Here is a 24597-nt window from a genome sequence, read left to right as displayed (position 1 = left end):
GCCTTGGCTCTTAAAGAAACACATACAATATGTATATGCACTTCTCCAAAAGGACCGGCACCACGCTGTGTATTTATAGCTCTTAAGGTTTATTAATCATGAAAGCAACAACAGACCGCTGTTTGGGCCCTTCCTTAGGCCTTTGTCAAGTTGCAAGGATCCTTGCAACTTGACAAAGGCCTAAGGAAGGGCCGAAACAGCGGTCTGTTGTTGCTTTCATGATTAATAAACCTTAAGAGCTATAAATACACAGCGTGGTGCCGGTCCTTTTGGAGAAGTGCATATTGTGACCCCCTGGGTACCGGGGTGAGGACCTTGGCACACCTATTACTTTTTTGAAGCCTACAGTGGTGCTCCTGGATATCTGATATACATACAATATGTATATAAAATGGCATAGCCAATATACAAACATGAAATTTTTTAAAAAAAACCAAGGATGACATGGTTAAACATCAGGATGGGTATATATTTGAAGGACAAAAACGATATATAAATAAACCTCTACCTCAAGGGGGAGGCACAAAGACAAGGTTAAGAGAGAGCAAATGAAAATCAGAGAAGCATAAAGTTAGGCCCTTATATCATAAGTAAGACTGACATCCATTCTAGAGTTCAAGCCTGTTGGTATACGTGTACCCAAACGCCATATCCATAGGGCCTCACGTTTCAGTAAGGTTCTATGCAGATCTCCTCCTCTAGGTGGGCAAGCCACCCTGTCAACACCCTGGAAGGTGAAACTGCCCATATTACCCTGATGTACCCTCAGGAAATGCTTGGATACACTAGATACCTGAGAGATATATGCTTCATTTTTCATACAACTAGCCGGACCATTGAAATGCTCTGAGATACGTTGCCTTAAAGGGCGGGTAGTACACCCCACATACTGCAGTCCACAAGTAACACAGGTGATGAGATAAACTACATTGCTAGAATTGCAATTTATGTATTGTTTCAACTCAAATCTCTCACCTTTAGAGATGGAAATAATCTCACGTGTTTGGTTGTGGACGCAGCAGTACCTGCAGGTGCTATACCCGCACCTGAAGGAACCTTTGTGGGCCAACCATGTTGGAACAGGTCTGGGGGAGGTGGAGAAGAGTCTCGGGGAGAGACGGGTCCCCAAAGTAGGGGCACGGCGTGCGGAGAAAGTGCAACCTTCCTCCAAGATCTTACGGAGTTTGGGATCCGAGTGCAGGACCGGCAAGTATTTCTTTATTATATTAATCACCTTATTGTACTCCAGTGGAGTACAATAAGGTGATTAATATAATAAAGAAATACTTGCCGGTCCTGCACTCGGATCCCAAACTCCGTAAGATCTTGGAGGAAGGTTGCACTTTCTCCGCACGCCGTGCCCCTACTTTGGGGACCCGTCTCTCCCCGAGTCTCTTCTCCACCTCCCCCAGACCTGTTCCAACATGGTTGGCCCACAAAGGTTCCTTCAGGCGTTCCTTCAGGTGTGCAAGTATTTCTTTATTATATTAATCACCTTATTGTACTCCAGTGGAGTACAATAAGGTGATTAATATAATAAAGAAATACTTGCCGGTCCTGCACTCGGATCCCAAACTCCGTAAGATCTTGGAGGAAGGTTGCACTTTCTCCGCACGCCGTGCCCCTACTTTGGGGACCCGTCTCTCCCCGAGTCTCTTCTCCACCTCCCCCAGACCTGTTCCAACATGGTTGGCCCACAAAGGTTCCTTCAGGCGTTCCTTCAGGTGTGCAAGTATTTCTTTATTATATTAATCACCTTATTGTACTCCAGTGGAGTACAATAAGGTGATTAATATAATAAAGAAATACTTGCCGGTCCTGCACTCGGATCCCAAACTCCGTAAGATCTTGGAGGAAGGTTGCACTTTCTCCGCACGCCGTGCCCCTACTTTGGGGACCCGTCTCTCCCCGAGTCTCTTCTCCACCTCCCCCAGACCTGTTCCAACATGGTTGGCCCACAAAGGTTCCTTCAGGCGTTCCTTCAGGTGTGCAAGTATTTCTTTATTATATTAATCACCTTATTGTACTCCAGTGGAGTACAATAAGGTGATTAATATAATAAAGAAATACTTGCCGGTCCTGCACTCGGATCCCAAACTCCGTAAGATCTTGGAGGAAGGTTGCACTTTCTCCGCACGCCGTGCCCCTACTTTGGGGACCCGTCTCTCCCCGAGTCTCTTCTCCACCTCCCCCAGACCTGTTCCAACATGGTTGGCCCACAAAGGTTCCTTCAGGCGTTCCTTCAGGTGTGCAAGTATTTCTTTATTATATTAATCACCTTATTGTACTCCAGTGGAGTACAATAAGGTGATTAATATAATAAAGAAATACTTGCCGGTCCTGCACTCGGATCCCAAACTCCGTAAGATCTTGGAGGAAGGTTGCACTTTCTCCGCACGCCGTGCCCCTACTTTGGGGACCCGTCTCTCCCCGAGTCTCTTCTCCACCTCCCCCAGACCTGTTCCAACATGGTTGGCCCACAAAGGTTCCTTCAGGCGTTCCTTCAGGTGTGCAAGTATTTCTTTATTATATTAATCACCTTATTGTACTCCAGTGGAGTACAATAAGGTGATTAATATAATAAAGAAATACTTGCCGGTCCTGCACTCGGATCCCAAACTCCGTAAGATCTTGGAGGAAGGTTGCACTTTCTCCGCACGCCGTGCCCCTACTTTGGGGACCCGTCTCTCCCCGAGTCTCTTCTCCACCTCCCCCAGACCTGTTCCAACATGGTTGGCCCACAAAGGTTCCTTCAGGCGTTCCTTCAGGTGTGCAAGTATTTCTTTATTATATTAATCACCTTATTGTACTCCAGTGGAGTACAATAAGGTGATTAATATAATAAAGAAATACTTGCCGGTCCTGCACTCGGATCCCAAACTCCGTAAGATCTTGGAGGAAGGTTGCACTTTCTCCGCACGCCGTGCCCCTACTTTGGGGACCCGTCTCTCCCCGAGTCTCTTCTCCACCTCCCCCAGACCTGTTCCAACATGGTTGGCCCACAAAGGTTCCTTCAGGCGTTCCTTCAGGTGTGCAAGTATTTCTTTATTATATTAATCACCTTATTGTACTCCAGTGGAGTACAATAAGGTGATTAATATAATAAAGAAATACTTGCCGGTCCTGCACTCGGATCCCAAACTCCGTAAGATCTTGGAGGAAGGTTGCACTTTCTCCGCACGCCGTGCCCCTACTTTGGGGACCCGTCTCTCCCCGAGTCTCTTCTCCACCTCCCCCAGACCTGTTCCAACATGGTTGGCCCACAAAGGTTCCTTCAGGCGTTCCTTCAGGTGTGCAAGTATTTCTTTATTATATTAATCACCTTATTGTACTCCAGTGGAGTACAATAAGGTGATTAATATAATAAAGAAATACTTGCCGGTCCTGCACTCGGATCCCAAACTCCGTAAGATCTTGGAGGAAGGTTGCACTTTCTCCGCACGCCGTGCCCCTACTTTGGGGACCCGTCTCTCCCCGAGTCTCTTCTCCACCTCCCCCAGACCTGTTCCAACATGGTTGGCCCACAAAGGTTCCTTCAGGCGTTCCTTCAGGTGTGCAAGTATTTCTTTATTATATTAATCACCTTATTGTACTCCAGTGGAGTACAATAAGGTGATTAATATAATAAAGAAATACTTGCCGGTCCTGCACTCGGATCCCAAACTCCGTAAGATCTTGGAGGAAGGTTGCACTTTCTCCGCACGCCGTGCCCCTACTTTGGGGACCCGTCTCTCCCCGAGACTCTTCTCCACCTCCCCCAGACCTGTTCCAACATGGTTGGCCCACAAAGGTTCCTTCAGGTGCGGGTATAGCACCTGCAGGTACTGCTGCGTCCACAACCAAACACGTGAGATTATTTCCATCTCTAAAGGTGAGAGATTTGAGTTGAAACAATACATAAATTGCAATTCTAGCAATGTAGTTTATCTCATCACCTGTGTTACTTGTGGACTGCAGTATGTGGGGTGTACTACCCGCCCTTTAAGGCAACGTATCTCAGAGCATTTCAATGGTCCGGCTAGATGTATGAAAAATGAAGCATATATCTCTCAGGTATCTAGTGTATCCAAGCATTTCCTGAGGGTACATCAGGGTAATATGGGCAGTTTCACCTTCCAGGGTGTTGACAGGGTGGCTTGCCCCCCTAGAGGAGGAGATCTGCATAGAACCTTACTGAAACGTGAGGCCCTATGGATATGGCGTTTGGGTACACGTATACCAACAGGCTTGAACTCTAGAATGGATGTCAGTCTTACTTATGACATAAGGGCCTAACTTTATGCTTCTCTGATTTTCATTTGCTCTCTCTTAACCTTGTCTTTGTGCCTCCCCCTTGAGGTAGAGGTTTATTTATATATCGTTTTTGTCCTTCAAATATATACCCATCCTGATGTTTAACCATGTCATCCTTGGTTTTTTTAAAAAAAATTCATGTTTGTATATTGGCTATGCCATTTTATATACATATTGTATGTGTTTCTTTAAGAGCCAAGGCCATGCCCATTGTGGGCCAGCACTTGACTACTTATACTTGTGATGATTATGTTAATGCTGGCTATGATTAAGGAGCCTTGAGCTCCGATACGCGTCAGCCTTTTCTACTGATGTGCTAATAAAATTGAAGAAAGCTTTTTACCCACCCATGGTGCAGCGGGATTTTTTCTTTTGCCTGAACATTTGAGACCCTTGATCCCTGCTCCTTTGGGTTGTGTGTCGGTGGTTGCAGCGATTCCTCTACTCTACGTTAAAAGGAATCTTGTCATCACCTTCCCACATTCCTGCTCCTCATTGATTGGCTGAGGGCAGTTCAGTGAGCTGCTGAGCTCACTTGTTTACAAAACACGCTAGCTATGACAGTGCAGTTTCTAGGAGGGAAAAAAAATAAAATAAAGGAGGAAATGACATAAGGATTGGCTTCAGTCAGAGGGAAGCAAGATGGAAAATCCCAGGAAAAGAATGATCTTTATTTACTATATAAAATTCACTGAAATCACAACATGGACAGTACAATACATATCTCATGTAAGAAGAACAAGTAGTTATCTACTTATATATGTGTTTTTTTTTTCCTGGGATAGTATGGCTGTCCCTGCTGCTTTAAATCCAGAGTCACCCTTCCCCCTCCCCCCGACAGCTGTAACATTGGTAAGCATCAACATGGCTTTTTGTACTGTGTATATGATGTGTGGGAGCATATGTCGCATCCTTAAATCCTAGTACACATTTTCAATTATGATTGGCCAATCACTGACCAATTTTAGCTCCCATGTAGCATGAGGGTTAACAGATATGAAATACTAGGAGCAGATGGTGTAGGTAAACCTTCATACTACATGGAAGTGGTAAAATTAGTCAGTGATTGGCCAGTCATAACAAACTGCAAAAGAAAACCTTACTGTGCTCATGGCAATTTAATAAAGAAAGTAGAAATCCTTCTTAAAGCAGAACTGTCGCGAAAATCTTAAAATTTAAAACACATACAAATGAGAAGTACATTTCTCCCACAGTAAAATGGGCCATAAATTACTTTTCTCCTATATTGCTGCTACTACAGTAGTAGGTAGTAGAAATCGGACATTACCGACAGGTTTTGGGCTAGTCCATCTCTTCATGTGGGATTCTCAGCATGGCCTTTATTCTTTATAAAGACATTCCCTGAAAATGATTAATACAAAGATACTGGCCAGCCACCCTGCTCGCTGCACACTATTTTGACAGTTGGACGGAGCAACTGCCATTCACTAAGTGCTTTTAAAAATAAAGAAAACCCTGAGAACCCCCCTATAAGAAGATGGGCTAGTCCAAAATCTGTCGGTAATGTCAGATTTCTAATACTTACTGTAAGTGACAGTAACATAGGAGAAAAGTAATTTATAGCTCATTTTACTCTGGGAGAAATGTACTTCTCATTTGTATGCGTTTTACATTTTCGTGACAGTTCCTCTTTAAGAACAGGATAGTAAATGTTAGCTTTGGACCATTCCTAACAGTAGTGATAAACACTATCTTGGTTGTTATGTTACTTATAACTTTTCTTTCATATTCTTGATCATTTTAGAGAAGTTAGGTATCACTTCTACAATAATATATAAGCATTTCCTGCCCAGAGTTCTTCTTTAAAATAAAATAAAATATGCATCCTATGCCTAGGGAACAAAAGCACAGCAGGGTATTAACATAACATCCAGAATATTCACTAGAATAAAGGGCGACAGAAAATGGTAATTTTAAAACACAAAACAACTGCTGTTCCATGTTCTTTTGTTGTGAAATCCATTAATTAACTTACTTCTGATCCTAATTAAGGCAACATGAAAAAGCCGACATCACAGACATTCATAATTGCTGCATTGAATATTACATCCATGGCAACCGAACCACAATGCACCACAATAGACTGTACACAATTCTGTATAGTATGAGACACACTGGGACACATCAACCACCACCTGGACAGCAGGGTCAGATTGCTGGTAAGGCCTCAAAGGCCGAGGCCTTGGGTGGCTGCTGGCCAAGGGGCGGCAGGGCATGGAAGTGGGGTGGCTTCATATGAAATAGGAGACTATAAATGGAAAAGGGAGGCTGCAATGGGGAACAGCACATGGAAGAAGGGAGTTTCTGCCCAACGGAGCTGTACATAAAAGAGAAAGGATGCATTACATTAATGCTACCAGTGCTGCTCGGATACCCCTTTTCAAACTCCGGATTGGATTTGGATCCGGATACCCAGATATCCGATCCGGGTCGGATATCCGAGTTCAAAATTTTCTGATCCGAATCCGAACCGGATATCCAACCTCAGTACCCGGCGGATTCGGATATCTGGATAGAAAAACCGGAAGTGGCCTTTAAATTGCTTTAAAAATGTTTTTTAGGGTAAATGAGGCATGTAGCATCATTATTTTTTTTAAAGGGAAACACTAATTGATGATGTGGGGACTTAAAATCCCCCCCCCCCCAAAAAAAATGGCTGTCAATTAACATCAGGACTAGGTTCCAGACAGTGGTAGTGCAGCCCACATTGTGTCCAAAGTCGAACCGCACAACTGGGACATGGCAGTTTTCAGCCCAGACACCTCCAAAAAATTATGCAGCAATTGTGTATTGGGTTAAATATACGTGGTATCAGCACAGCAGCAGTGGCCTGTGGCACCCTGGTGGTGGGAGCAGCAAAGGCAGCAGGAGCAGGGCAATGCAGCAGCAGCAGGTGTAACGTCTGCCAGGAGCATGCCGGATGTGGCACTTGGCATGTGGCACTTGGCCCTTGGCACATGGCACTTGGCACGTGGCACTTTGCACTTGGCACGTGGCACTTTGCACTTGCCACTTTGCACGTGCCTTGTGCCACCTGCAAGTGCCACGTGCCACATGCTGAGTGACAGACAGCAGAGGAGAAGACACTAACTGTCACACTGGCACTGCTCAGCAGCACAGCAGTTCTGTAGTAAGCTAACACAATAGTACTACTACTCTAACAACTACTAGCACTGACTGCAGTACTACAGTACTAACTACACAATAACACAGTAATCCTATTCCCTAACCTAACCTATACTGTAGCTAGCTAAGGCTAATAGCTGGCCAGCAGGCAGCAGCTGGCCTGGTCTGTACACAGCACACACAGACACATAGCAGCAGCCTGCAGCACACACTTTGACCGTCACACAATGAAATCAAGCTAATTAACAATACAACAATAGTGTAGTGATAGTGAAGGGGTTAATCACTGAACAGCTTTAGGTTTATCACTGTGTACAGCACTTGCTAGGCCAGCAGCACTGGAGAATGTCTCTCAGTGAGCATTCAAACAAGCAAGGACGATATCTCTCATCATGGCAGCCCTCCTTATTATACGGGGGGTGGGGGGAGGGGGGCTGGCCAGAGTTCCTTTCTGTGATTGGGTGTCAGGGCTTAGGCTGGGAGCCCTCTGATTGGCTCAGTGAGGTCAGGTGGGGCTGGCCAGGGTTCCCCTCTATGATTGGTTGCTAGGGCTTCTGCTGGGAGCCCTCTGATTGGCTCAATGACGTCCTGGACATCATCTACTTAGTTACAGTATCTCAATAGCCGGATTTCTGCGGATATCCGCGGATATCCGCATTGCCAGCCAACTATCCGCAGATAGCTATCCGGATTTCCAGAGAAAACCAGTATCTGAATCCGAATCGGATAGCTGAAAAAAGGTCGGATACCTGGGTTACCTGGATATCCGGAATCTGGATGAGCAGCACTGATTGCTACAAATGGAAGAGGGGGCTCTGCATGTTATGGTCAGGCGGCTGTTACAAACAGAAGCGGAGCCACAAGAAAGTTGGCCTTGGAGACGGAGAAACTATAATTCTGTCCTTGCTGGACAGGCATGGAGCGAAGCCGAGCAGGGCTCGTGACTTTGATTAGCTGACACATCCTGTACAGTCATGTGACTGATCAGCTGACAAAAGCAGTGCTGGAGAATCAGAGCCCTGTCTGTAAAATGGATGTGTCCCTGAAGCCAGAAAATATGTCCTCCTGTGTCCCAGTGTCCTCCTGTGTCCCTGCGTCCTCCTGTGTCCCTGTGTCCTCCTGTGTCCGTGTCCGAGCTTCAAGACCTGACAGTTTGCTGTCTGTGAACATTGCATTGTGGGAAATAACAGCTTTTTCGAACTGCCAAGCAACCAGTATCTCCCTGTGTGCATATACTTCAGACAGTGGTGGGGGACGGGCGAGCAGGACACTTCTGTGCGTGTGTTGCGGGGAGAGGGTAGCAGTCATGGCCTAGCGCCCATTTTTTCAATGGGCGTGCCTTTTTACTAGTTTTCAATAAAGCCCATGGTGGCTTATGACTTACACCTGACATTGTTTCTGCTGCCCCACTCCCTCTTTTAGTATATGATTGGCCCATCATTCCAATATTTTCCAGGAAGTGCCTGTGCATGAACCCTTTTGAACTGATCATGCGCGAGTTCCAAATCATGTATGACCAGTAAAAGGAAGTACACGTGCAGAAAAGAAAGGAGATGTGCATGAGCGATTCCTGTCACTGGGCCTGCGCGCTTCAGAACTCGCACATTCCCCGTTCAGAATCACTTTTTCACTGACCAATGAACTTTTGGGACATTGTGAATAAAAAGTTAGGGGGAACGAGAAATGAGAGGGACCCCGAAGATATCGAGCAGCAGGAAAAGTAACGCAAGCAAGTGCTCTGGACCACCAAGTTTTTTTTTAAGATTCAGCATGCTTCAGGTGTTGTTCCATGTTTTTAAATTCTAGCATCTTGGCTGTTGTGCTAATCCCTTTCCCTTCAAAGCAATATTAGTGTGCCTATAGGCTTTTGTTTTCTTTGTTTTGTTTTTTTAACTCATTTCAGACCAATGCCTCCGGTCCCTTTAAGGACCGAAGGCTTGTTTTCACTTCCTGGTCACTGTGATTGGCTCACAGTGATCAGGAGGTCAGGAGCCAATGAAAACGGCTGCTGACAGATGCACGGATGCTAGAGCTGTCTTACTACTGTGTCAATGTCAATTGCAAACAAGTCTGTGGGCCTTTCAAAAATCAGATGTAGTCAGGGAGGAGCTAGAAGGTAAAGATCTGACTCCTCCCATCTCCTCCCTGTGCTGCGCAAGAGTCCACCCACTTTCCCTTTCCCCTTCCCTCACCCAACCACAAGTCAATAGAGCAAGCAGAAATTATACCCAACAATGCACAGTAGAGATGGGAAGTCCGGATCTTTTCAATGATTCGGATGATTTGATTCGGATCATTGAAAAGATCCAGATCTTTGATCCGAATCTCGAATCATTTTACTAGGGAAGCAATCATTCCGGGGTGAAATGACGAGCAGGACAGGACTTTCCCTGCAGTGGACAGAGAAGGGGAGGTGGGTGGACAGACAGAGAAGGGGAGAAGATGGACAGAGAAGGGCAGGGAGTGGACAGAGAAGGGAGGAGGTGGACAAAGAGGGGTGAGCAGAGAGCAGAAATGTTTTGTTTTTTTTGCACACACTACCCACATGTTGCAATCATATGCTTTAAATATACTTCACCTATATGTTCATCTGTATACTTTGAATGCAAACCTCACAGTGAAAGAAAGCATTCCCCAATGTGTCTTTTTCTCACCTCGAACACTCATCATAAATGTAGGGAGAAGTGCAGCTGTTTAGAGCAGAGTGCAGGAGGATCATATTGCACTGCAATCCCAGTGCCTGCCCTGTCATTCTAGCCCAGCACGCTTGTCTGCAAAGTTACTGAGCTGTGCTTCTGAGCCAAAACTTTCCCATTTGTTCACTGTGCACAACTACGGAACAGACAGCCTAAAATAAGCAGCACATTATAGCCAGTATGTGTGCTCTACACATCTGGCAGTGGCACCGATGTCCCCTCTCTCTGATCTACCTGTCCCTGCAAGGCTGGCTCCCCTCCAACAGAGCGATCCATCTCCGCTCTGCTTCCAGACCAGGACCCCGCTGCCCGCTGAGAGGGGGGCGTGCTGCTCCTGGCTCCACCCCCTTTGTGTACCGAATCGTTCATTTTGATGATCCGGATGATTCGATTCACAAAAGAGATTCGGATCAAAGATCCGAATCGTTCATGATCCAGACAACACTAATGCACAGGAGAGGCACTGGATACACGGGCCCCTGCGTAAATTTAACACTGCACCCACCCAAAAAGTTTTGCTTTTGTATTTACGCTCCTTGGAGGAGGGCACCCTTTGTGCGCCCCTCAGTTCCAGGGGCCCTCATGCGATCACAGCCCCTGCATCCTTTATTACTATGCCACTGCAACATTGTAGCCAAACACTTTGTAGAATCTTATGAAGGCTGGCTGTGAAGAGGTTAAATGCTCACAGGTCTAAAACAAATGCAAAATGTGCGCACTAGTGAAGGTTGGACTGTGTGGGGATAAAGCATCGCTGCTTAGCAGGAGCTGACAGACAACGTGCCATCAGACTGCGAGGACACAGCGTAATGTCCACAGGCTGCAGCTGCTGCTTCTGCTGGAGGAAGGTTATGTAACAGCAGAATTACAAAGAGATGCGATTTCCCAACGCCAGCCTGTTTCTTCTCTCCTAGAGGCAAAACAGAGGACATCAGTAATCCTCCTCCTCCTCTCATCTCCCCAGTATGTCGTCAGCTTCTTAAAGAGAACCTGACCTTAGAGCTGAGAAGCTGCATTAGCAGTCTTGCATACGCATCCCCACTGGATAATGCAATGCGGGAAGTTATCAGTGGCATAGCAATAGAGGGTGCAGAGGTAGTGACTGCACCGGGGACCCTGAACCAGAGGGGCCCATTAGGGGGCACTCCTTCATCCATCTTATTAGCTTTTCATTGGTGCTATGCTGGTAATGAACACCTCAAGGGGCGTTGCAAGGATCTGACAAGATCCGGGGCACTTTCGGGCATTCCGCCAGAAAGTGGGTGTGGCCATGCACAAAAATGTGTGCGTAGTCATGGGTGGAGCCAAATTTAAATAACTTACAGTAGGTAGTAGAAATCTGACAGAAGCAACAGGTTTTGGACTAGTTCATCTCTTCATAAGGGATTCTCAGGGATTTATTTATTTTCAAAAGCACTTAGTGAATAGCAGTTGCTCTGTCCAACTGCCAAAAAACTGTAGCGAGTAGGGAAGCTGGTCAGCATCATGGTTTAAATCCTTTTTAGGAAATAACTATATAAAGAATAAAAGCCTTGCTTAGAATCCCCTATGAAGAGATGGACTAGCCCAAAACCTGTCGCTTCTGTCAGATTGCTACTACCTACTGTAAGTGACAGCAATATAGGAGAAAAGTAATATATGGCTCATTTTACTCTGGAAAAAACGTACTTCTTATTTGTATATGTTTGAACACAGCCATGAGTAAAGAACGTTACCAAAAAATCTTCCAAATACAACTTATTCCAACCATCCAAGAACATGGCTAATGGACAGAAAACAAAGAGTTATGGTCAATGGATCATACTCAAAATGGGTGACTGTTAGCAGTGGTGTCCCACAGGGGTCTGTACTGGGTCCAGTGTACTTCAATGTATTTATTATTGACCTAGTAGATGCAGTAGATAGCAATGTTGCTATTTTTGCAGATGATACAAAATTGTGCAGAATCATCAACTCTCAGGAAGATAGTATCATATTGCAACAGGATCTGGATAGGATGGCTATATGGGCACATACATGGCAGATGAAATTCAATGTTGAAAAATGTAAAGTCATGCATTTTGGTCGTACTAATGGTCTAGCACCATACAAAATAAATGGGATACAGTTGGGGACATAAAACTTGGAGAAGGACTTAGGAGTACTCATCGACAACAAGTTAAATAATCGTACTCAATGCCAAGCCGCTGCAGCTAAAGCTAATAACATTTTGGGATGCATTAAAAGGGAAATAAAAACTCGAGATGCTAGCATAATATTGCCCCTGTTTAACTCTCTAGTAAGGCCACATCTGGAATATGGAATTCAGTTCTGGGCACCACATTACAGGAAAGATATTGAAGTTTTAGAGCAGGTGCAGAGATGAGAATCAAAATTGATACGTGGGATGGAAGGTCTCACTTACCAAGAAAGGTTAGATAAACTGGGTTTATTTAGTCTAGAGAAAAGACGCCTTAGAGGGGATCTAATTGACATGTATAAATACATCAGAGGGCAGTATAAAAGCTTGGCGGATGAGCTTTTTGTCCCTAGGCCTTCTCAAAGGACTAGAGGACATCATCTGCGCATGGAGGAAAAACATTTTAGCCATTTATTTAGGAAAGGGTTCTTTACAGTAAGAGTGATTAAGATGTGGAATGCATTGTCACAGGAAGTAGCTATGGCAAATTCTATACCTGCATTTAAAGGGGGCTTAGATGCTTTCGTTGCGTTGAAAGACATCCATGGCTACAATTATTAGGTAATGCCTAATGATGTTGATCCAGAGATCTTATCTGATTGCCATCTAGAGTCTGGAAGGAATTTTTTTCCCTTTTAAGGCTAATTGGACCATGCCTTGTAAGGGTTTTTCGCCTTCCTCTGGATCAACAAGGATATGTGAGGGAGCAGGCTGGTGTTGTACTTTGTTCTCTGGTTGAACTCGATGGAAGTACAGTATGTCTTTTTTCAACCCAAATAACGATGTAACTACGTAACAGGTGAACAATGCCTTTTCCAGCATTATTGAGCACCGTACCATAAGGCCAAAGTGATAACTAAGTGGCTAAGGGAAGAAAATATTGGCATTTTGGATCCATGGCCAAGAAACTCCCCTGGCCGTAATCCAATTGAGAAAGAGTGGTAAGTCCTCAAGTGGTGGGTGGGGCAAAAAAACCCACAAATTCTGACAACTCCAAGCATTTAGAGTAGTAGGGGTGTCTCAGCACCCTAGAGAAAAAGACAAAGGACACAAAAAAAAAAAACGGGAGCCCAATAGCGCAATATGTTTTCATATACGGGATATCAACAAGTAAGGTAATTGTACTACTCACAAATGCGGGTTGCAGAGGGGCAACTGACCACAAGAAGCAGGTGGAGACAGCAAACCCGACTCCACTCGGGGTGGTCCAGCCGGACCTGGGTGTGGTCGCTCTCCTTGGTAAAAGTGACAGATTATCGCTATGGTTTAAACCATGTGTGGTTAGGGATCAGGAAGGGGGGGGGGGGGGTTAGGATTAGGCAACAGGTAGGGGAGTTTTAGGGTTAGGTATCAGGAGCGGGGTTTTAGGGTTAGGCATCAGGAAGGGGGGTTTTAGAGTGAGGTGTCAGAAAGGGGGGTTTTAGAGTGAGGCGTTAGGAGAGAGGGTTTTAGGGTTAGGCATCAGAAAAAGAGGTTTTAGGGTTAGGCGTCAGGAAAGGAGGTTTTAGGGTTAGGCACTAGGAAGGGGGTTTTAAGGGTGAGGCATCAGTAAGGGGAGTTTCAGGGTTAGACGTCAGGAAGGGGGATTTTAGGGTGAGGTGTCATAAAGGGGGGTTTTACGGTTAGGCATCAGGAAAGGGGGGTTTAGAGTAAGGCATCAGGAAGGGGGGCTTTAGGGTTAGGTGTCAGGATGGGGGTTTTAGGGTGAGGTGCAAGGAAGGAGGGTTTTAGGGTTAGGCGTCAAGAAGGGGGGGCTTTAGGGTTAGGTGCAGTGGTGCTCTCACGAATGGTCGTGATCACGGGTACGCGTGATTCACGGCCATTTTTCCGCATCACGAAGGCCGTGACCCGGATGCCGTGATCGGCATGGATCACGACATCGCGTCAAATCCGGATCACGGCATGCGTACAAAAAGACGGGTCACGACCCGTAATCACGGCCTTGATGCGGCCGTGATAGAAGGGAGGCTACATGCGGATTTTTATGTCCGCATGGCCTACTGATACGCATGCGCAGTTAGTGAGAACGGGTACCCACTGTTACGCATTGATCAATACGACACATACATACATGCGGATTTTATATCCGCATGGCTTACTGATACAGATGCGCATGCGCAGTTAGTGAGTCGCATGGCCTATTGCTTTGCATGCGCATGCGCAATCTCAGTTTTTTAACCCGTACATTTCTACGCATGGCGGCATGGCGATACGCATTAAACATTATGGGTTCCGACTGACCACGACACGACTTTGCGGATTTTACAATACTGATCACGGGTAAAGACGGGCCGAGCCGGTTGCGGAAAAAAATACGGGACACAATCACGGGTTGATACGGATGCGGCTCCAATAATCACGGCCGCATGCGGATCCGTGATTGGGGGGTATCCGAGCAACACTAGTTAGGTGTCAGGAAGGAGGGCTTAAGGGTTAGGCGTCAGGAAGGGAGGGGTTTAGGGTCAGGCGTCAGGAAGGAGGGTTTTAGGATTAGGCAACAGTAAGGGTGGTTTTAGGGTTAGGCGCAAGGAAGGGGGGATTTAGTGGTAGGCATTAGAAAGAAGGGTTTTAGGGTGAGGTGCCAGGAAGGGGGGTTTTAGGGTGAGGAATCAGGAAGGGGGGTTTTAGGGTTATTTGTCAGGAAGGGGGGCTTTAGGGTTATTTGTCAGGAAGGGGGGCTTTAGGGTTAGGTGTCAGGAAGGAGGGCTTTAGGGTTATTTGTCAGGAAGGGGGGCTTTAGGGTTAGGTGTCAGGAAGGGGGGTTTTAGTGTCAGGAAGGGGGGTTTTAGGGTCAGGCGTCAGGAAGGGGGGTTTTAGTGGTAGGCGTGTGTGTCCTTCCTGGCTTCAATAAAGTCTGTGCTGCCGGCATTTGCTGTCATACGAGAGTGTTACCCATAGGCCTGCCTGTATACTCACGCTCGTGGCAGGCAGCAGGGCCGGTCTTTCATGCACCACCCTATACTAGGTGTCACTACAGTGCCTCTTGAGACACTTATCAAATCATTCCCAGTCATGATCCTACATTAGTGACAGCTCAGTATTATTCTAAACTACAACAAGAAAACGGCCAATCTGAAGGAAACGTACAGACTAATAATGTATAGCATTATCACAGCTTACAAAGTGCTCAGTGGCCATCTTTGCTGTGGTATCACTTATGTCTTATATCAGCCCTGTCTCATTATGAATCCTATTATACCATATAATGCTGACCATCAAGTCTCACGGGCTAGACAGGATTACGCGTAAAGCTCTTAACGGCGCACAGGTGAGAAACCTACATCTTATGCAAATCCATAAACTAGTCTGGCATTTGGAAGCATGCCAGGGACAGGTGCCAGCACACACTGTTCCAGAGCACAGGGCAAAGCTTAATGCTGACTAGGCCAGGCCAGGCGTGCTGCATCAGCCGCAGGAGGAGCTGTGCTCAGCACTGGATATCACCATTTATCTAATACAGCTGCGGGGCGAACAGAACTCTCCCAACTTCAGAGGGATATGGAGGCTGCCATATTCATTACATTTTACGCAATACCAGTTGCCTGGCAGACCAGCTGATCCTCTGCCTCTCATACTTCTAGCTATAGCCGCTGAACAAGCATGGAGCAGATCAGATGTTTCTGACATAATTGTCAGATCTGGCTGGATCCATTGCATGCTTGTTTCTGGTGTGATTCAGACACCACTGTAGCCAAATAGATCAGCAGGGCTGCCAGGCAACTGGTATTGTTTAAAACTAAATAAATATGGCCGCCTCCATATCCCTCTCACTTCAGGTTACCTTTAACCACTTGCCGACCGATCCACACCAATGTGCGTGAACGCGGCGGCAGCCCCAGGACCACTCAACGCCAATTGGTGTGAAGTCTTGGGGGCGTGTTTTGCAGTCTCACCAGTCTCCTAACGTCAATAGCGAAACTGACATCTATTTACATTGAACAGAGCAGCGATCTACTGCAGTGCTGTATTGGGGACAGCTGTGTCACTCAGCTGTCCCCCTGGGAGGCTTATAGGCTGATGTCTATAAGAGCCGATCGCTAGGATTGGCTGCCGGGGGAGGGAAGAGTATAAGTACAAAAAAAATGGTATTATTTATTGAAAAAAAGAAACAAGAAATACATGTATTAAAAAAAAACCTGCGGCAGCGATCTGAGCCCACCAACAGAAAGCTCTATTAGTGGGCAGAAAAAAAGGGGGGGGGGGAATCACTTGTGTGCTGAGTTGTACTACCACTGCAGTGGCCTGAAGTATAAAAAATAGCCTGGTCACTAGGGGGGTGTAAGCCTACGGTCCATAAGTGGTTAAGGTGCATACATACCTAACAACTGATGTCGGCCGTTGGGGGTCAGCACCTGATCCCTTTTGAGTGACATTGCTATGCCAGCCTGTACTTTTTATTACCCATACAGCTATCGTATTTGCTTTTGTGCACAAGTAATATTGTCTGTTTACAAAGTACGGTTTATCCGCTCTAAAAGCTGCCATTTTATTTATTGCATAGCTGCTGTATTTATATATTGCAATGTATCCAGTGAGAATGTGTCTTCTTCTGTGTATACTTTCTGCTTGTATTCAGCTGAAACATTGCTAGCAATGTTTAAAATAGTAGCTGCTAAGGAAACAAGCAAGATAATGTAATCACTTCCTCAACTTCGGCATTAGCGCTAAGCATCCCACTGAAAAAGAAAGTACTGTGTTTAACTGTTTGAATGCTGTTCTGCTACCAGCGGGGGTTTTTTTCTGGTAGTACCTTTAATGCTATAAAGAATGTAATGGAGCAAAGGAGAAATGCTGCGTTTAAAGCCAATAGCCTTGATGATTTACTACCCTTCTACAGCTGCCTTATGCAGATATAAAGTTATTTGTGGTCGGTAACAAGCAATGATATCAACACATCAAAGACCAGCTGTAGTTCATAACAGTGACTGTGTCGCAGCTATTGGATGCATGTATTCAGATAGCATATTCATGAACTGTGCTAAAGTGTTCCAGATCTTTCTTATTATGCTAGAACCGACCAAGACTGGATAAGAGGCTTTGAACCTGATTTTTTTTTTTCATCAAAGACTATTATCCACACTAATATGCAAAAATGAGAGTAGCATCAGCAGCAACAACATAAGATCCATCTCTCTGGCTGGACAGCACAGGCATGGAAAAGTCCATCCCCTCATGGGGGGGTCACATCTAAAGATGCCCAATAAAGAGGCACTTTAACCCTTTTGGGACCGGCCGCCTAACCCCCCTTAAAGACCAGGTGTTTTTGCTGAAAGGAGGGGGGAGTGCGTTTGGGGGGTTAGGGCAGCTGGATCCCTGCAGGATCTCGCTGGGCTGTGTTCCCCTGTGTGGCCAGGTGTCCCCCGTTCAGCAGCAGCCATCACTCACCTTCCAGGCTCCAGCGACGAGCCGCAGCGAACCCCTCTGCTCCAGCCGGCATCTCTGCTCTTAATGCCGCTGAGTTCCGGGTCGCGGCTTGATGACGTCATCAAGCCGAGACCTGGCGCTGGCGTCAGAAGGAGCAGAGATGCCGGCCAGAGCGGTGGGGATCACTGATCGTCGCGGGAACAGCAGGGGATGAGTGGATCCTCTTCTTTCCCCCCTACCGCCGCAGCTGTTACTGGTGATCACTACGATCCGCCAGCGATCGTAGTGATCACGTGATCAGCAGCCATACGCGATGGCTGCTGATCACTGAGGGGAGATGTTAGCTGTCATATGACAGCTTAATCTCTCCTCTCCGTTGCGCGCAATCGCGTCGGGACGGTTCGTTAGCGCGGATGTTGAATCAACGTCCAGTCAGGTCAGCAGCACCACCTGCTGGACGTAGATTCAACCTACGTCCGTCCCCAAAAGTTTAACCAAGCTTTGAACATCATTCCAAACAGTAGCCAATACCCCCTTTCCCATGAGAAATCTTTACCTTTTCTCAAATGGATCATCAGGGGGGTCTGTATGGCTGATATTGTGGTAAAAACCCCTCCCACAGTGTGATGTCATGACCATGGTCCTGACAGTTTCCTGTCTGTGAACCTAGCTGCACTGTGGGAAATAACGGCTTTTCCAAATGCCAAGTAAGTAACACCTCACTCTGTGCATAGAACTCTCAATAAAGAGACATTCTGTACAGATCACCTAGTAAAACTATAGATGTCACCACCTCCACCTGTGATAAATTTCAGAATGTAAATCAGGGCGAGGAAAGATGATGCTCTAACCTGGGCCTTTCCCTTCCAACCTCTAGCCACGTTTTACTCCCTATTAAATATAAACAAAAAATACACTGCCTCTAGGCTAATACATATTGTACACTACCCCACCACTTGTTCCACTTTATTATACATTTTATTCATCATGTTACATTTGTCACTGTAATTACTATGTTACCAATTCTGTATTATGTAGCAATGTCGATATTCTGTGCATACCATTGCCTGTATTATTATATCCCCCATGTTTGTTTCTTACTCTTACAACACCATGGGATATGCTGGCGCTTTATACCGTAAATCAATAATACTCTAATAATAATACTGGTGCTGTTCTTATCTACTGTATTCTGTGTTAGTAACAAAAAGAAATACCATAAAAGCATCTTCAGCAATGGCCACCCAAAATATCTCCAAGCTTTCCTGCATCGCCCCCTGGAGGATGGGGAATGCAGTGCAGTGATGTTTATGTTGTTTTTATAGTGTGAAGACTTGCGTTGTTGCTCTGTGACTTTGTTATTTTGCTGTCACCAGCACAGCTTTGTAGCAGCTATTTTTAGACTTGAGCTCCTGAAACCTCTCTATGTATTCCAGTAAAAGCTATTCCTTCCTTGAATAAGCCCACGTAAAATGCTCACATAGTACAGTGTAAACATTGCCTCAGTCAGAGAGAACTGCAGTATAATGGATTAAGCGTGACAATGTAGGAGTGAGAATGGCGACTGTCACAACGGCAGAGGCGGTGCTTCCTTTGAAAAAAATAATACACAAAGTGCCAAGAATTAAAATAAAGAGAGAACCAATGACAGGGAAACAGTAGTGGCTCGTTATTATTGATTGCTGCAGAGCCGATTATCTGTCATGGCCCTCAAAATCACATACATTAAATAAGGAAGCAAGGAAAAACATATCGTCAATAACAATGTTTTCTCATGAATATCTCTGTTAGACTAATAAATATGTTAAAATAAAGGTATTGAAAGGGCGAAGGGTGACGCTGAAATAAGTGTAAATGATAAATACGGTTGTATATTGTGCGCCAAATGAACACAGAAAAATAATTACAGTAGTAAAATTATGATAGTAAAACACTGGTATATAGTACCAGTATTATACCAATATTATACTACAACTAAACCTAACCCTACTCTCACACAGAACCCTCCCCCTCTGATGCCTAACCCTAAAACCCCCTTCCTGATGCTTAACCCTAAGACCTACCTTTCTGATGCCGGAAACAGTAAATTCGGGCACCGCACCTGAGGCAGGTGGACAAAAAGGGCGCCGCCATTCACTCCCATAATAAATATCGTTTAATGGGCGCCCAACAGGAAAAAAGGGCGCCGGAGAAAAATAACGTTTTACAAGCGGCGCCCGGAGACTTTTAATGCTTCTCATGATTACACATTATTTAATGATTTATAATTTTTTAAACATTCGTTTTAAACGAAAAACAGTACAATATTTTTTAGCCACTTAACGACCGCCTAACGCCCATAGGTGGTATAGCATGGAAACTGTTGAAAAACAGTACAATATTTTTTAAACATTATTTTTAAACGAAAAACAGCACAATATTTTTTCCAAACGTTATTAACCACCCTGGCGTTCTATTAAGATCGCCAGGGCGGCTGCGGGAGGGTTTTTTTTAAATTAAAAAAAAACTATTTCATGCAGCCAACTGAAAGTTGGCTGCATGAAAGCCCACTAGAGGGCGCTCCGGAGGTGTTCTTCCGATCGCCTCCGGCGCCCAGAATAAACAAGGAAGGCCGCAATGAGCGGCCTTCCTTGTTTTGTTTAGATCGTCGCCATAGCGACGAGCGGAGTGACGTCATGGACGTCAGCCGACGTCCTGACGTCAGCCGCCTCCGATCCAGCCCTTAGCGCTGGCCGGAACTTTTTGTTCCGGCTACGCTGGGCTCAGGCGGCTGGGGGGACCCTCTTTCGCCGCTGCTCGCGGCGGATCGCCGCAGAGCGGCGGCGATCAGGCAGCACACGCGGCTGGCAAAGTGCCGGCTGCGTGTGCTGCTCTTTATTTGAACAAAATCGGCCCAGCAGGGCCTGAGCGGCAGCCATCGGCGGTGATGGACGAGCTGAGCTCGTCCATACCGCTAAGATGGTTAATGCTTATCACAGGGGGGTCTTATGTTTAGGCACCACCAGGGGGTCTTAGGTTTAGTCCCCACCAGGGGGGTCTTAAGGTTAGGCACCACCAGGGGGGGTCTTAGGTTTAGGCACCACCAGGGGGGGTCTTAGGTTTAGGCACCACCAGGGGGGTCTTAAGGTTAGGCACCACCAGGGGGGGTCTTAGGTTTAGGCACCACCAGGGGGGTCTTAGGTTTAGGCACCACCAGGGGGGTCTTAGGTTTAGGCACCACCAGGGGGGTCTTAGGTTTAGGCACCACCAGGGGGGGTCTAGGGGTTAGGGGTAGGTACAGGGAAGGTTCTGTATGAGAGTAGGCTTAGGTATAGCTTTAGTAAAATTCTTATTAATCTTTTATTAAACGTTATTATACATTTCACTTTTTAAACAGGAAAGATTAACGTTTTTACAATTGCCGATTTCATACACATTATTTAATGATTTATAACTTTATAAAACATTATTTTTAAACGAAATATAGCACAATTTTTTTTAAAGGTTATTCATGCTTATCGTTTAAAACCCTGCGCCCTTTTTTCCCGACGCCCTTTTTTAACGTACGCCCTGATGCCTAACCTTTAAAACTCCCTTCCTCTGCCACAAATACCTTCAAAAATGATGGATTTCTAAAACAATACATTTCGAAATGATAATTTACAAACTTATAATTCTCAAAACAAATTTTAAAATGATAATTTTCAAACTGATAATTCTCAAAATGAAAAGAATTTTGTTTGGACGAGCCCAGTGCTCTCTATATATCGGGCACCCAAATTTCTGTTTTTGGCACCCAATAGCTGATATTTTGCATTAGCATCTATGGGGCCCCCAAATAGTACATTTGCCACAGGCACTCACATTTCTTCTTACGCTTTATGGAGTCTGCACACAAGAACAATCCATGTCAACCACATGGATCTGGCTTAATTGTTAGGTTGACACTGTGCAGCATAAGGGCTGTACAGGCATATTGGTTGGCTGTAGCCAAGGGGTGGATAGCGCCAAACAGCTCCCTCAGAAGAGATCCCTCTAGCACACCTGTAAAAATGCATTTCTTAAAAGGTATTGCTTAAAAGGAAATAAATATGGCAGCCTCCATATTCCTCTCGCATCAGTTGCCCTTTAAAGTGAAGCGATTTTTACCTACACTGGCAGCCTGGGAGAATAGAGCGAGAGTTGGGATGGAGCCGGGAGTAGTGGAGTGGAGTTGATTGGTCATCAGTCCTACCTACGCGGGCATCAGGTATACCATTTTCTTACAATCAGGGCATAATCAGTCATCCAATTATATTCTGTTATTACATTAAGGGCCCTTTTCCACTAGCAATCGCTAGCGTTCAGCATTGCTGAATCGCAATCACCGGCGATTCCCCGCCGTTCGCGGGCCGCGATTTTGCTATGCTATGCGCTGCATAGCAAAATCGCGGCAAATATCGCTCCGCCGCGCGTTCGCGTTCCCGGCAAAAACGAATCGCGGTAGTGGAAATGACCTACCGTGATTCCTATGTTAAAAAGCAAACCGTAGCAATTGTAAAATCGCTAGCGGTTTGCACTTTTGCGATTCAGCCAGCGCAAACGCGCTGGTGGAAAAGGGCCCTAAGGGCCCGTTTCCACTACTGCGGTGCGATTTCCTTGCGGAAAACGCATAAACGAATTCACATGCGCTTGTATGCAAATTTCCATGCGTTTTCGTGTATCTTTGTAGGTATGTGATTTTAACCATATCAGTGCCGGTGTGCTATTACATTGATTTTACACGGAAACGTATGCGAATTTGCATGATATTAATTACATTACAGGTGAATCGCACACTAGCCTTACGGTGTGCGAATTCTGATGGTTCTGCTATGCAGATTTTTCCTGCAAAGTAAAACGCTCAGTTTTCCTGACAAGTGGTTGGTAACAGGCCCATTGACTATTATTGGCTATACGAATCTGCAAGCAGAAAACGCAAACAGATCCGCTCTAGTGGAAACGGACCCTTAAAGGTTCCCATACATCAGACGATGCACGGGCAGATCGACCTAGAGACAAATCTGTCTCTGATGAAATCTGATTAGAGAGAGACCCGTCACCTGCCCATACACCGCAGGCCTATTCCTGGTCGGTTTCAGCATGAAATCTCTCGGGAATTCGCCTTATGATGCCACACCTGCCGCCTCGCCGCCCCTTGCGATGTACCCCACAATGTAAAATGTGCCCTGCCCCCACTGCCCGGGGCAGTATACTTTACCTGTCCGTGTCTGCCGATGGCTCCGGGCTCTGTCTTCAATCTACATGCATGCGCCCCACGTGGTTGCTGGTGATACGTGAACACGTGTGTGTGATGACACACATGCACCCACGTTACTCCAGCATGTGGGGCACATGCATGCAGATTGAAGACAGAGCCCAGAGCCATCGGCAGACACGGACAGGTAAAGTATACTGCCCCGGGCACTGGTGGGGGGGCACATCTGGGGGGGCAGCACTGGGGGTTTTCGTCATGTTTGTGCCGATAACATTTGCCATTACCACTGTGCACCTGATCGACCACGGCGGCTGACATCCGATCGGCACATGCAACCAATTTCGGCCCAAAATTTGTTGCACCGATTTTCATCTGATTCAATAAGAATGATCGAAGCAGATGGTCGATCGGCCACCAAGTTGACAGATGTATGGCCACCTGAACCCCTTAACTTCCCTTCACTTCTTCCAGTTTTAAGTTGCACGTTCAGGAATTCCCTGGAGCCAAAGTTTGGAGCTTGCTGCCTTTCCAAGCCAAATTGTGAGATCACCGCTTGTGCCGGCTTCATACGCCACGGCAGACAAAGTGACTGGAACTTCGCTATTTTTGGCTGCAATAAAAAAGGTCTACTATACAGAGCTCTGAAATTTGGAGGAGTAAAAGGCTCTGTAGCTAAATCCAGCACTGTAAATACACACAGGAGGTCCCCTACTTACTAACAGGTTCCGTTTCGGAAAGATGTTTGTAAGTCGAATTTGTTTGTAAGTTGAGTTCTACATAGGGGAATGTGGATAAATTATTTACTTTTGGACTCTGAATTTGGACATACAATACACTACACAATACATACATAGACGTGTGACTATTGTAGGGATTACATTGTGAGCCCCTCTGAAGGACAGTTAAGTGGCAAGACACTATACTCTGTACACCGCTGCGGAAGATGTTGGCGCTATATAAATACTAAATAATAATTCTATAGGTAAGAATTGGATTTAATTCAAATTTAGGAGGATTTGGCAGCTTTTGGTTGCTTTTACACTACGCGCATTGTGCTGCATCGCTGCCTGTGAATGCACCACCCATACAACTGTCTGGTCATGTTCTCATCGCTGCATTGTAATGGATATTGCTATCCCAGCATACAATCTTTGCAAAATCCCACACATGCTATAGCATGCATCTTTTTGCATGCAGAGCATTATAATGCAAGTTATGCAATGCACAAAGCTTTAACAAACTCTACAGGTTAGAACCCTATTTACTTAGGCTTGAATCACACATAAATCTGCACATTTCCGGCCCAGTCCAGTACTGTCCTGTCAGGTTTATATCAGTTTTCTATCAGTTTTACCTTACCGGACCGGAAATGTACACATTTTATGTGTGAATACAGCCACAGAAACACATGCAAAACTGATCCAAACTGACAAGACTGGACTGATCTGGAAATGTACAGATTTATGTGTGCACCAAGCCATATAAACACATCCAAAGCTGATGCTAATAACTGTCAAAAACTGACAGGACAGGACTGGTCACCTTTTTATGTGTGAACCCAGCCTTAGAGGATTAAAACTGTAAGGTAAAACAAAATCCAGGCCAGCCAGCAGGTGGAGCTGTGAAAAAAATGTACAGTATTTCAAATAGTTCACATACCTCTCTAAAATGTAAAAAAAAATAAAAAATAAAAAAATAGAAAC

At 45.6% G+C, this 24597-nt stretch overlaps 1 protein-coding gene across 4 annotated transcripts in view; it reads right to left on the bottom strand.

The window, feature by feature from the left end:
• NIM1K (NIM1 serine/threonine protein kinase) overlaps nucleotides 1-24597 on the bottom strand; it is a 114088-nt gene that overhangs the window by 29559 nt on the left and 59932 nt on the right. The window contains exon 1 of one of the 4 annotated variants that reach the window (XM_068251146.1): nucleotides 11460-11517. The exons of 2 other annotated variants lie outside the window; for them this stretch is intronic. The gene's annotated coding sequence lies outside the window, so the exon portion shown is untranslated. Of the gene's footprint in view, nucleotides 1-11459; nucleotides 11518-24597 lie in introns of those variants that run through there. One more of the 4 variants, XM_068251173.1, reaches the window with a different exon arrangement.

Source organism: Hyperolius riggenbachi, chromosome 1 (assembly GCF_040937935.1).
Source record: "Hyperolius riggenbachi isolate aHypRig1 chromosome 1, aHypRig1.pri, whole genome shotgun sequence".
NCBI classification, from domain to species: Eukaryota; Metazoa; Chordata; class Amphibia; order Anura; family Hyperoliidae; genus Hyperolius; species Hyperolius riggenbachi.
The sequence above is the reverse complement of the archived record's forward strand: the minus strand, read 5'-3'. Positions and strand labels throughout refer to the sequence as shown.